The following is an 11,987-nucleotide window of genomic DNA, read 5'->3' as shown; positions in this document are numbered from 1 at the left end:
TTGACATTATGTTGAAACAACTGCTTGTAGACACAGACTATGTTATTTCAGAATAACGTCACTTATAACGAAATAACACTACTGTGTAGTAGACGTACCCTAGCTGTTTGAATGCTTTTCAGGCTTTCACATATCAGCTCTTCAAAGTTTCTGGCTCTATCGCACTATCTCTATTTATCACACAGAAGCTTTAGTGTGCTTTGTCAAATTCTTCCTGAAAAGCATTGTGTGAGTTCATATTCAGTCACTGAACTCTGCCTGCCTACTCCAGTGCTTGATCATAGATAGGATTAGAAATGCTGAAGATGCCACATTCTCATTCTGTGGTAATGAGCACTACAGCAGTGCCTATGGAGAAAATAAATGACAAATGGAAACAAGAAAAATAACCTCCTGAAATGTACAGAAGACACTTGGTTACAAAGGAGGGGAAAGTGTTTGTCTTGGATTTTCTTCTTATTCCCTATCTTTTCCTACAATTTTGCCTTCTTTACCTTTTTTTGCTGAGTTCTTTTACCTGTTTATATACTCATATGTAAAACAGCACCTGCCTCAATTTGTCTTGTAGCAGTATTAAACTGGGCTAGATTCACTAAGGGTGCAGCTACACAGCACCCTAAACTCAAAATAAGATACACAATTTGCACTATGCAAATTGCGTATCTTATTTCAAATCTATTTTGAAATTTGGCACATATACATGACACCAAATTTCGAAATAATGTGCTATTTCAAGCCATCCCTTATCCTTTGAGCAATAAAGTTGACCAGGTTGGCGAAATAGCACACCCGTTATTTCCAAAAATATTACAAAATAACGGGTGGCTTGTGTAGATGCGGGGTAGCCGTGCAGTGTAGATGTACCCAAAAGGACGTAGGCCCCTAAATGGTTCCTATTTTCCAACATATTATATACACACACGCACAACTAATGCTGTGTACATGATATTATATAGGAATGTTGTGTAGTTAGGTTACCTGACATGCATCATATTTTTCCTATAATTCTGTTCACCTATGCCAAGTATCCCACAACACTTTGCAAAAGTCAGATTTAGAACTGTAAAACAGGAAACCTGTAAATGGCAATAAATAGTTATGGTTTGTCCCGCCTGATACAGGTATGGAGGTACCTGCATGGACAATTGGTTTGGAATACAGTATCCAAAAGAGCAAAGGAAAAATACACCATAACACCAGAAGAACAAGATAAAAACAGCTCATTGGTTAAATTTAGTTTTGGGTGACAAAGAGTGCTCTTTAACTTGTAAAGAGATAACTGTGTCTATGCTGGCTCACATCCATGGGAGGAGCACATCTGTGAAAAGCGAATTGCATGGGAAGAAACAAAAGCTTCCTGGAAGTGGTAGATATACCTCCTTTTCACACTTGTACTTTGTTTCTATACAATAAATGAATGGAGCTTGGTTATTTAGTCTCTTGAACTTTAATACTGAACCAAAAGTGTAGTCAAGATCAATTGAGAAATACAATTTGAGCCTAAATCCCCAAATCAAGCCTGACTAGGATTCAAAATCCCCTTGCTCAGCAGCCTCCAAACCTTGCTGATGCCTAAACTCTCTTGGCACCTACACTGTTGCAGTAAAAGTTCCCTAGGTATCTATGTTTCTGAATCTGCACTTGCTCACTGCAACTCCATGCTGGATATCCAGATGCCTAAGCCCCAGCCTGACACAGGAACCTGAGAAGAATAGGCATTCCTCTATCAAACTTGCCTGGGAGGAGGAGGGAAGGCTAGGTGATAAGTGTGCTCAAACTCACTTTAGTGCATAAGGTTCTATAGGCAAGCTCTCACAAAATGGTGGGGCTGGGCAGGAGGAGAAACACCTTGTTCCCAGCACTTTAAGTCCAGGTATTCATGTTAGAAGAGACTCCTGCCTCAAGTCCTGCCACGAAGGGGGGAGAGGATTTAAATGGATTTGCCATCTCTCAACTGTGGGACGTTGTTCCATTGTGGATAAATAAATGTCGTTGGCTGAGTGTGTACACGTGAGTTATTGTAGCTTAAGAGCTACTGCACTCACCCAGGATGTTCAAGAGCCATGACCGAGTCACCCTCCTGTGATACCACTTCATTTAGCCAAAACAGAACAGCTTCAACAGGAGAAACCAAGTTCCCATAACTAAGGATGTTAGATAGCAATTAATTAGTCATGTAACTGCATGAAATCTTAGCAGTTACACGACTATTCAATAGTCCCTGGGGGCAGTGCTGGCAGCCAGAGCCCCCTGCTACCCTGGGGCTGCTGCCTCTGTATCAGCTGGTTTAGGAACCAGTTCCCCATGCAGACCAGCTCCCACCTTCCATCCCGCACTGCTGCCTCAGGGTGGCAGCAGCCCCTGTCCACAGGGGGTCCGAGCTCCCTACGGACAGAGGCTGCGCTGACATCCCATGGAGCAGCTTTTGTCTGCGGTGAGCCTGGGCCTGCTGAGGACATGGCAGCCTCTCCTGCCCTGCCCCCACACTGCTGCCTCTGATAGGCAGCAGCACTTGGGAGGGGCATGCAGATGGCTCCCCTCTTGCACCAGCTCCTGCCTACCCCCTCTCACTGCCTCTGTGGCACATAGCAACGGGGGGGGGGGGAGAGCTCTGCAGAGCTGGCAGCTCTGCAGAGCTGGCATGCAAGAAGAGCCGGCATAACACCCAGCTCCCCATGAATATCAGCTCCCGCCTTCTCCTCCTTCATTCCCCCCTCCCCCGTGCGTGCTGCTGCCTCTGATAGAGAGGCAGCAGCGTGGGGCTGGGAGGGCGGGAAGCAGCTTGCATGTGCAGGTATGCGCGGGGAGCTGACTTGCGGGCTTCCTGTTTGTACCAGCTCTCCCCCTGGCTGTTTCTGATACAGAGGCAACAATGGGGGAAGATGTGTATAGTTAAGATTAACTGGTTAATCTAGCTAATGTAGTTGATAAGATTATAGGTTAATCGGGTATTTGACTACACTATGACATCTCTACCCATAACAGAATAGCTCACAGCCCAGGGCTCTCACCTGTGCTGTAACAGATCCCCGTTCAGATCACAAGAGAAGGGACTTGAACCACGTGTATATTGACCAGTAGAACTTCAGTCAGAGAGTCCCATGTCTCCTGGAAGAGCTACTATTGACTGGACAATAGAAATGCATAGTGTTAGCCTAGAAGCAATTCAGTCACATGGACAGAGCTGTCCAGAATATTTAATAAAGTTCCAGTTTTTCAGATTAACCCGAATTCTGCATCTCTCTGTGAAGGAAAAGCAGCTGAGTACCCTGACTACGGGGCTAAAGTCATAAGAGCAATGTTCCCTCTTCCCTTACTTTTTTGAAAAATCCACCTTGGACACCTCTCTCAATTGTAAACTTCAGAGTTTCTCCCTGAGAGTGGTGGGGCTTACCACACACCCCTCGCAGTGACATGCTGCCTAGTGTGCTGGCTTTTGTGAGTTGCCCCTTCATCATCTAGAGTGCCCAGATGCCTAACTCATGCTTGGTGATTGTAGTGTCTTTCTGTGTACCTTTGTGAATCTAGGCATAAGTCAGGGGTTGGGAACCTTTTTTTGGGTCAAGGGCCACTGATGCACAGAAAAATCAAAAACCAAAAAAGCCCTGAGCCTCTGGGGCCAGATCCAAGCAAGCCCTGAGGTTCCCCACCCCCAGCGTGATTCCTTGGGATTTGCAAAAACTTTAAGTGGCAGCTTTCTTCAAACTGCAGTACTCTTCTAATTATTCCGTTAATATTTATTCAGGGTCATTCCTTCTGCTTTGGTGGTTAGCTCACAAATAGGTTTTAAATATTAGATAAGCCCATATCTACCTTTCAAATGATGGGCATACTATTTGTTGGAGTGTCATAATTTAAAAAATAAATGAGTTTCCAAACCCTTAACTACACTCTGGGAAAAGCTTTTGCCTTTTATAAGTAAATGATGTAATGGTCTTCCCAGTTCAGGTCCATTATATTAAATGCATCCATTGACAGTGTTTCAAAGTATGTGAACACTCTACAAAGACATGCACATCACCACAGATTTATTAATTCACCTTCTGTAGAAGTCTAATAAGCGTAACTTCAATGCCACAGGCACAATTTCCTGTATATCTCTTGTTTCTAAGAACTCCACATTTCATTCTTGAGTTACTAGTGCTTTATAAAGCCAGAAAGCAAAATATGTCAGTCCACTACCATTGCCTTTTATAAACTAACTAGAAGATTTACCTGCTGTTGCTTGGATCCTTAACTCGATTAATTTTTGTTTTTTGGAAAATAAAATTAAAACGTACATGCTTCATTTGGAGCATTTAAATCATTGCTCTGAGGTGGGGCTTGGGACGAGGGGTTCAGTATGCAGGCTGCTATGAGGAGAGAGGACTCCCCCTGCTCCCTCTCACCACAGAAACACCTCTCCACAGCAGCTGCAGGTACAGCATGCATAGCTGGGGGAGGGGTGCATGTCCCACTGCTCCCCAGACAGCGTGAAGAATGCAGCAAACTGTGCCCTTTCCCTTTGCTCTCTGACAAAGGGGAACAGCCAGCAAATTGGGGAAAGGGGGGGAGCTTCAGCCCCCATGTACTCTCTAAAAGGCACCTGGTGGGTGGAAGGCTTGGAAATGGGGCAGTCCTGGATGGGGAGGGGGTATGACCTAGTCTTTCCCTTTCACCTGCTTGATGATTCTGTCTCTTCTGTATGGCTGGGTGGGGAACCTTTTTGGGGGTGAGGACTGTTGACTCACAGAAAAATCAGTCAGGGAGGGGGGCACACACAAGTGAGAAACTGGAGGTGGGCTGGAGCACCAGCATGTTGGGGGGAGCCCTGAGTCTCAGGGGCTGGATCTAGGCAAGCCAGGGACTGCCTCTGGCCCCTGGGTCTTAGGTCCCCTCCCCCTCCCGCTTTATGAGAAGCAATTACATTTTCCTGGCACAACGAAACCCTGACTTTGCTTTAAGTTATGATAAAAGGAATCTGCATACCAAATTTGGTGGTCCTAGCTCTTACTGTTTAGGAGCTCTTGAACAAACAGACACACACACAGACAGGCAAAAAGTAAAACATGAATCAACATTCAGAGGACTAACACAATGGTCAACATTTCTGTCACTGAACAAATGTCACTGCAGGAGGGAGCCAGCAGGCTGAGCAGCAGAAATGCAGGCAAAACCAGGGCTTATGTTGAAGTCTGATGTAAATTAAGATTTTTGCTAGGAACTGTGAAGGCAGAGCCTCTTCTTTACACATATCGTAAAACCAGTTCTCAACAGCCATACAATTCACACATTGTGTCCATGATATGCAGTTCAAGGGACTTTTTCCTCAGGTCACTTCAGACATTGGTACAGTGGCTACCGGAAGCAGGGATAAGTTACATCAGTTAATGTCCCCTCTGAACTTACGTAGAATTAACTTACCTCTAAATGTGGCTTATTGCCATTAATTCTCATACTTACTTGGCTTCAAACAAGAATCAGAGTAATACAAGTTAGAAACAGAAAACACCTATATCATCTGCTGGTGCAGGAGACTTACCCACAGTTGATTTTCTAGTTCCTTATTCAGTCTAATTTTCTGTCTCTCAACTGACAGAACTTTTTCCTTCCCTGATAGATCTCACTGTCAAGAAATATTTTGGGTTAGCCAACCTCAGTTTTTCTTAATTTCAAGCTATTACTTGGAATTATGTACATCCCTTCAATCTTCAAGGTCATTTGCTGTTTAAATATTTGCAGATGCTTTTGTGCCCCTGTCCTGTACTTGATGGATTTATGTTGCAGTAGCCAGTGAACAGTCCTCTTGCAAACAATGGACCAGAACACGTTTTCTGGACACTGGCAAAGCACAGGAAGTTGTAAAGAAAACATACTTTGACATTTTTACATATATATAAAATGTATTAGTCACTGTTACAAGGTTTGACTACTAAACCAAATGTTATTTCTGGCAGGATTGAATATCTGCCCACTGAAACTTGGGTGCTCAGGTAAAATTACTTTGTTACACTTCAGTCCTCATGCACTAAATCAAGTATATATGGTTTTTGTTCCGAAAGTCAAGAGAAAACAAATATGAATGGACTCTACTCACAGTGCTTCATTAATTTCTATACTGTGAGTTCCATACATGATCAGGACTGAAATATTATCTAAGTCTGGTTTCACTCCAGTAAGTACTCTATAGTAATGTTTACTTATTCCCACTGAATCCATTCCAAATTCCTAAACAGAAACAAAACATATAGGGAACAAAAGTAAGATCCCCCAAGAGAGAGCATGATGCACATTTCCTCTGCAATATGCTGCATCAGAAAATGGCAGCAGCTTTGCAGCTAGCCAGATCTGTAGAAATTTAAAGATGCACTAAAAGCAGTTGCAAGTGTCACGCATCGCATGTGCCACAGCATAGAGTGAAGCAGCTGAACAGTTAATGTAGTCGCAGACTGCACTAACTCCTCTGGAGATCCTCAGCTCATTGCCGCAGGGAGTGAACATAGCCTACCTGCTTCCCCGCCCTGGTCCATGCTCTCCCCACATGGGGATCTAGATTTCTTCAGAAAGCTCTCTTCAGGTCCAAAGATGGAGGGAGCTGGTGCTGCAGTGGCACAGAAGAGGTCTACACATGGAATAGACTTTTCCTGTAAATCCTAAGGGACTGATTACATATACTCTCTTTCTCCCTGATACACATACACTCCAAATAGGGCTCCCATTTGCTAAATCTAGGAATTAACAGATTCCTAGTTCTTCCTCACTGTCATAGACAGAACTGGCTCTCTCTTAATGCAATTGCTGTTCACAACCTTCATCTCAGTTGTTGCCAAGGAAACCAGATCAGTACATTCGCAAACAACTTCTTATAACCAGTTTTGCCCTGGGAATCTTGGAACTGTTCCCTTCTCCCCCACCACCCTTTGCTGAGGTTCATTCATCTTAACTGACTATTAAACCACTTCCGCTAGCTCCCGTTATATGGGAACAGTTAGAAGATGCAAGTATATGCATCAAAATATATACTAAAACACAGAGAATGAGAGAACGAGTATGCATGTGGACATGCAAATCTACCTTAAAAAAAACCAGCCACAAACACCTCTAGTCAGATCTGGCTTTTTTAATGTTAGGGGTAGATTGGATTGAACTGACTGATAATTCATGATATTGGGGAAACCTAAAACAAGAAATTTCTCAGTACTACCAATGCAGAAGAACACCAAACTTGAATCCAATCCATTAAAAAATGAGTGACTTATTTAAAGCACCTAAAATATAAAAGATGGCAATAACAAATCTATTTAATGAACTTGAGACAGACTGAATGCCATCTAATTGCTGCACCTGTACCAACGGCAGACGGAAAAACATAATTAAACTTCAGAATGAGGAGTAAACAGTCTAATAATAACTAGATCTCCGAACAACAGTAAGGTTATAGTGGATTCACCAGAAATCGAACAACCTAAATAAGTTTTTGTGAAAATGAAAACAAGGTTATAGAGGAAGAAAAAAGTAATCAGGCACTGCAATGAAAAAAATGAATTAATAATCAAAATATGCTAAGTTATTATAAAGGATGGTGGGAAGCTAAGCAACCAAAGAATACATTTGATTTCAAGGGAGAAATGGCAATAAATTTGACACTACCTTAAGCAACCTCCTCAGAGATCAGCAAAAACTGTTGCCTAATACAGATGGTTTAACTAAATGCTGAAGAACATGGTACTGGAAATCTTGGAGGTCTTTAAAGTGGTTGTTTAAAATACCTACTGAGGAGGTTTGTTGGAGAAAATGTCACTACATTTACAGAGAGAATAAAAGCATCACCTCATTCAGAACTTATACTAGATTTCTTTTAGACAGACCACCCCTGAAGACTGCTATGCATGCAAGACGTTGAAAATTGTGTGGACAATGGGCTGCTTGCTAACCAAACTGCATATGGTGGTTCTACTTCTAAACACGGAGTCTTCTTAAATTGCCTACTTGCAAAGAACATGCTAGTACAGTGTTTCTTAAACTGTGTTCCGTGGCACACCAGTGTGCCGCGAGGCAGTTGGAGGTGTGCCACAGAGAACAACAGAATTCAAAATGGCCACCCTTAAAGAGGCAGGCAACCTTTTTTATTGCTTAATAACTTTCCCCCGACCCTTTTTTTTCCTTAATAACTTCTCCTTCTGACCCTTTTCCCCCTGATCTATTTTTTTTCCTCAACAAAAAATCCTTGGTGTTCCTCAGAGAAAAAAAATATTGTTTGGTGTTCCTCGGTCTTAAAAAGTTTAAGAAACACTGTCCTAGTAATTTCATAAAGTCAAGAGATTTCCTGCCCTTTAGGGGAGAAGAACATTCTTTACATTTTGGAGTAGGAGGTTTAAGAAACAAGCTTAACTACATCCTATGGCTTGCTGAATTTATTTGGATGAATTTGTCATTCCAGACTATGCAGTTAACTAATGATTCCAGTGAACATAATTTTGCAAGGTCTGATTGGTTCTTGAGATGCCATTGCTGTGTACCTGTAGAGCTATTTGCTTTCCAAGCTTAACCAGAACATAATCTTGACTAGTGGAGAGAAATGACAATGCATTACATGCAAACTTCTTGGCTGCGGTGGATATTTCCAAGAAATGATCTGCTGTATTTGCCATAGAACGTGTAAGAAAAAACTGTATGTACAGACAGGCGATAACATGGCAACTCAATTTAAAGTGAAAACAGATTGTATACTATGTATCTTCCATCTCTCCCATTTTGATTTGAATTAAATAGAATGCCATAAACAACTTCACACTGACTGGCCATAGAACTGTGCCTTTCAACCTATAAGAAACTCTAGACCACTTAAATTATACAACAGCACCACTGACGCATGGGCATTACTAAAATGAAGGACAGGTTTTAAACAGTACAGAGCAAACCGCACAACAACAGAGGGGACATTTTAGTCAAGGTTACCAGACCAACCTCCTATTCTCTAGCAAAGTTTTTGATGTTGGTTTTTTTTTAAAGGAATTGATAGCTCGTGAAGAGTGAAAGAACACTGCTAGCGGGAACTGAGGTCCTCTCTTTGGCTACAAAATAGCAAAAACATTACCTTGAAAACATCCCCTTCAAGGTATCTCAGCTATGTTGTGAAAGAACCAGGCTGAGGGGCCAAAAGGTAATCTATGTTTTTGCTCCACTGATTCTGCCAGTGAAAAGCAAAAGTGGTGGTGGTGATTGTTTTGTGAAACACATACTCATCCAAAATTAGGATGAAATACCAACAAACTTTTAACCAGGCCACCTAGCCACTCTCAATGGCATGGATGTTTGATCACAGCCCAAGTGTGGTGAATTTGAACCAGGAGTGTAGAGGAAAGACTCTATGGCTTCGATCCACAAAAGGACTTGAGCAGCTAGAAAAATCACTGCAACCCACAAACTCTGAGTTAACACCACAACTCCCAAAGCAGTGAATGGGGGAGGAAGAGTCACCTAAAAATGGAATGTACAAAAGCCAGCATGCTAGGTGGGGGCCACCTAAGTTACACATGGGTAGTAGGCAATGAGAGGAATGTGTGCTTATGTCCTGCCCTTCTGGAGATAGACATCTAATACTGGGCTGCAGGGCAGTGCTTCTTATGATCCACAGTCAGGAACCTCTCCCGTGGACTCAGGTACTTTCTGTATCTCAGCTGGTTCTTGTGAAGCGAATGCTTAGCATAATAACCAAAGGAGGCAGTGATGATAGTTCCAGCACATTGACTAGGGGACACTGCTAGTAATGCCTGATCAAATAAAGAAGAGGTTGAAACAATACTCCAAGAGTCACTTACATTATGCAGATCCCTTTGAAGTAAAAGTTACTAATGTGATCCTAATGTGGTATTTAAGCCTGACCTAACCGAAGAGGAGATGAATAATGAAGCCCAGGAAATAAAGAACCATCAGGCAATAGAATCTGGTGAAGTGATGGCCGACCAAGTGAAAGTCTTCAGAAAAAGAGGCATAAAATGGATGAGCTGAGAGGTTTGAGGTATATTGTGAGACGAGATAATTCCGGATGAGGGGTGCGTGTTGTAGCCAGCTGGACATGACCCCCTCCCCCAACCACTGGAGTCTAGCTGGCTGGACACATACCCCTGCATCTCCCTTCCCTTGATTCTGGCTCTCTCAGCTACAATTTATGTTAATTTTCTTGTTATGTCAAGCAAAACAATTTATATTAGGCTTTTGTTAGACTAGCAGAGCTTATGTAAGCAAGCTTATGTAATCATTGGAATGAACTGGAAAGTGTGAATGAGAAATACCCAATCATAAGGCAGTCTAGGATCTATAACCTTTAAAGGTGAGAAAGGACCCTGCAAAGTATATAAATTAACTGACAAGTGTCCAAGAAAAAAATCACCTCTTGGAAGGGATGTAACAGCCTGTGAAACCTGGGACTGAACCAGAGGCATTAGCCCTCCCATAGACCCAAGGGACTTCAGGAATTGTCATGGCATCATGGTCGGTCTCCAGGAAGTTGATGCCTAGCCAGCTCCACCCCCTGTGAAATCGGAAGTAAACTATGCTACACCTGCAGCCTACCTTAGAACTGCCAGAATGAATGTGATGTGTCTGAGGACTTTTGTACGTTTCAAAGACTGAAACGTGGCGTGGAGCCCAGGGCCAGCAGGGGGTCCCCCGCACACTCCGGGTTCCATGTGGCGTTTCAATCTTTGAAATCTACATTTCAAAGCAGAAGCACCCTCATGCACCCTGTGGTCAGTGGGGGATTCAGAGTCCCCTGCTGGCCCCAGGCTCCATGCAGGCAATTCTGCTTTAAAATGTACAAGAACCCCAGTGGGGACTCTTGTTCAAAGTTCGAACGCAGCTACTGCGCCCCTGCCCCTCCTACGGAGCTGGAGTGAACTGGCTTTTAATCTGGCTCCCCCCAGCACCCTCTCCTCTTCCCCAACTTGCTGCCTCTTTGTGATAGAGGCAGCAAGGGGGAGGGGAAGAGACTGGTTGACTAGCGTGTCGACTGTCCGATAAGCTTTTGCTTACTGGATAGTCGACTAGTCGCTTATATTCCTAGGTAGACCCCCATGAGACGGACTGGGAGACAGGTCAGAACCTGGTCATGGGGGAGCCTGGAGCTCTGAGATAGCAGGAAGCATCAGCACCCCAGGTGTGGCAACAGCAGAGCCCCAGGCTACAGGCCAGCAGCAAGGGCATGGAGCTAGTAGACATGGACCTTAGCAGAGTTTAACTATTAAAAGAAACCAATAAGCATCAGCTAATTGGTTAATCAGTTAACTGGTTAAACGCTTACATCCCTAGTTTCAACAGGAGAGATGAAGGAGGCCACTTATCAAAATATCCCTAGCTGAGTGGTTATTGTACCCAAGGTCACAGGGAGTGCTCTAAGATCACAATCAGCCCCAAGAGGCTGATGCAAAATACAATTTTCTCAGAGCACCAAAGAGGCACCGATTGTTATTAATACATTATAAGCATGATGTGTAGACAATCACATCAAAAAGTAAAGTTAAAAATGGAGATTGAATGAATGAACTGATATGTATCCCATAAATGATTCAGCTTAATACAGGAAGCAAGCTGGAGTCACACAATTTAGAGATGGATAAAACACTTTATTATATCACAGAAGCCCCCATCATCCAAAAATAGGATTTTAACCTACAATGTATTTTCCTATGCTTGGTTCAGACCAGTTTAGCTTTAGGTATCCTGAACTATGATATATTTCCAGCCTTTCCCTTTGAATGATTATCCCACAGTCTATTAGGTCTCACAATTAATGTATTTTGCCTCCTACGCACTGCAGCCTACATTAATCTTTGCTTAATCACATTTCTACAGTTGTTACCCTTACTAAATTCCACTCCCTCCTGGGTGTTTACACCCTTCAAATCCTAATAGAGAGTTATCATGGTCCCCTACCAATACAATCATTATTTAGCCAAGTTATTGTACCTAAATTATTTTAACCTACTGTCACAGTAATCTCCTTAATG

At 42.9% G+C, this 11,987-nt stretch overlaps 1 protein-coding gene across 9 annotated transcripts in view; it reads right to left on the bottom strand.

Moving 5' to 3' along the window:
• The window catches only part of GPR45 (G protein-coupled receptor 45), a 43,549-nt gene that overhangs the window by 19,770 nt on the left and 11,792 nt on the right, over positions 1 to 11,987 (bottom strand). For 2 of the 9 annotated variants that reach the window (XM_075917614.2, XM_075917623.2), the window contains one exon: positions 3,012 to 3,127. The exons of 3 other annotated variants lie outside the window; for them this stretch is intronic. The gene's annotated coding sequence lies outside the window, so the exon portion shown is untranslated. Of the gene's footprint in view, positions 1 to 3,011; positions 10,654 to 11,987 lie in introns of those variants that run through there. 4 more of the 9 variants (XM_014569287.4, XM_075917589.2, XM_025180389.3 and 1 more) reach the window with 4 other exon arrangements.

The sequence above is a fragment of the Pelodiscus sinensis genome, chromosome 1 (genome assembly GCF_052426305.1).
Source record: "Pelodiscus sinensis isolate ZL-2025 chromosome 1, ASM5242630v1, whole genome shotgun sequence".
NCBI lineage: Eukaryota > Metazoa > Chordata > Testudines > Trionychidae > Pelodiscus > Pelodiscus sinensis.
Note: the sequence above shows the minus strand (reverse complement) of the source record. Positions and strands in the feature narration are given on the sequence as shown.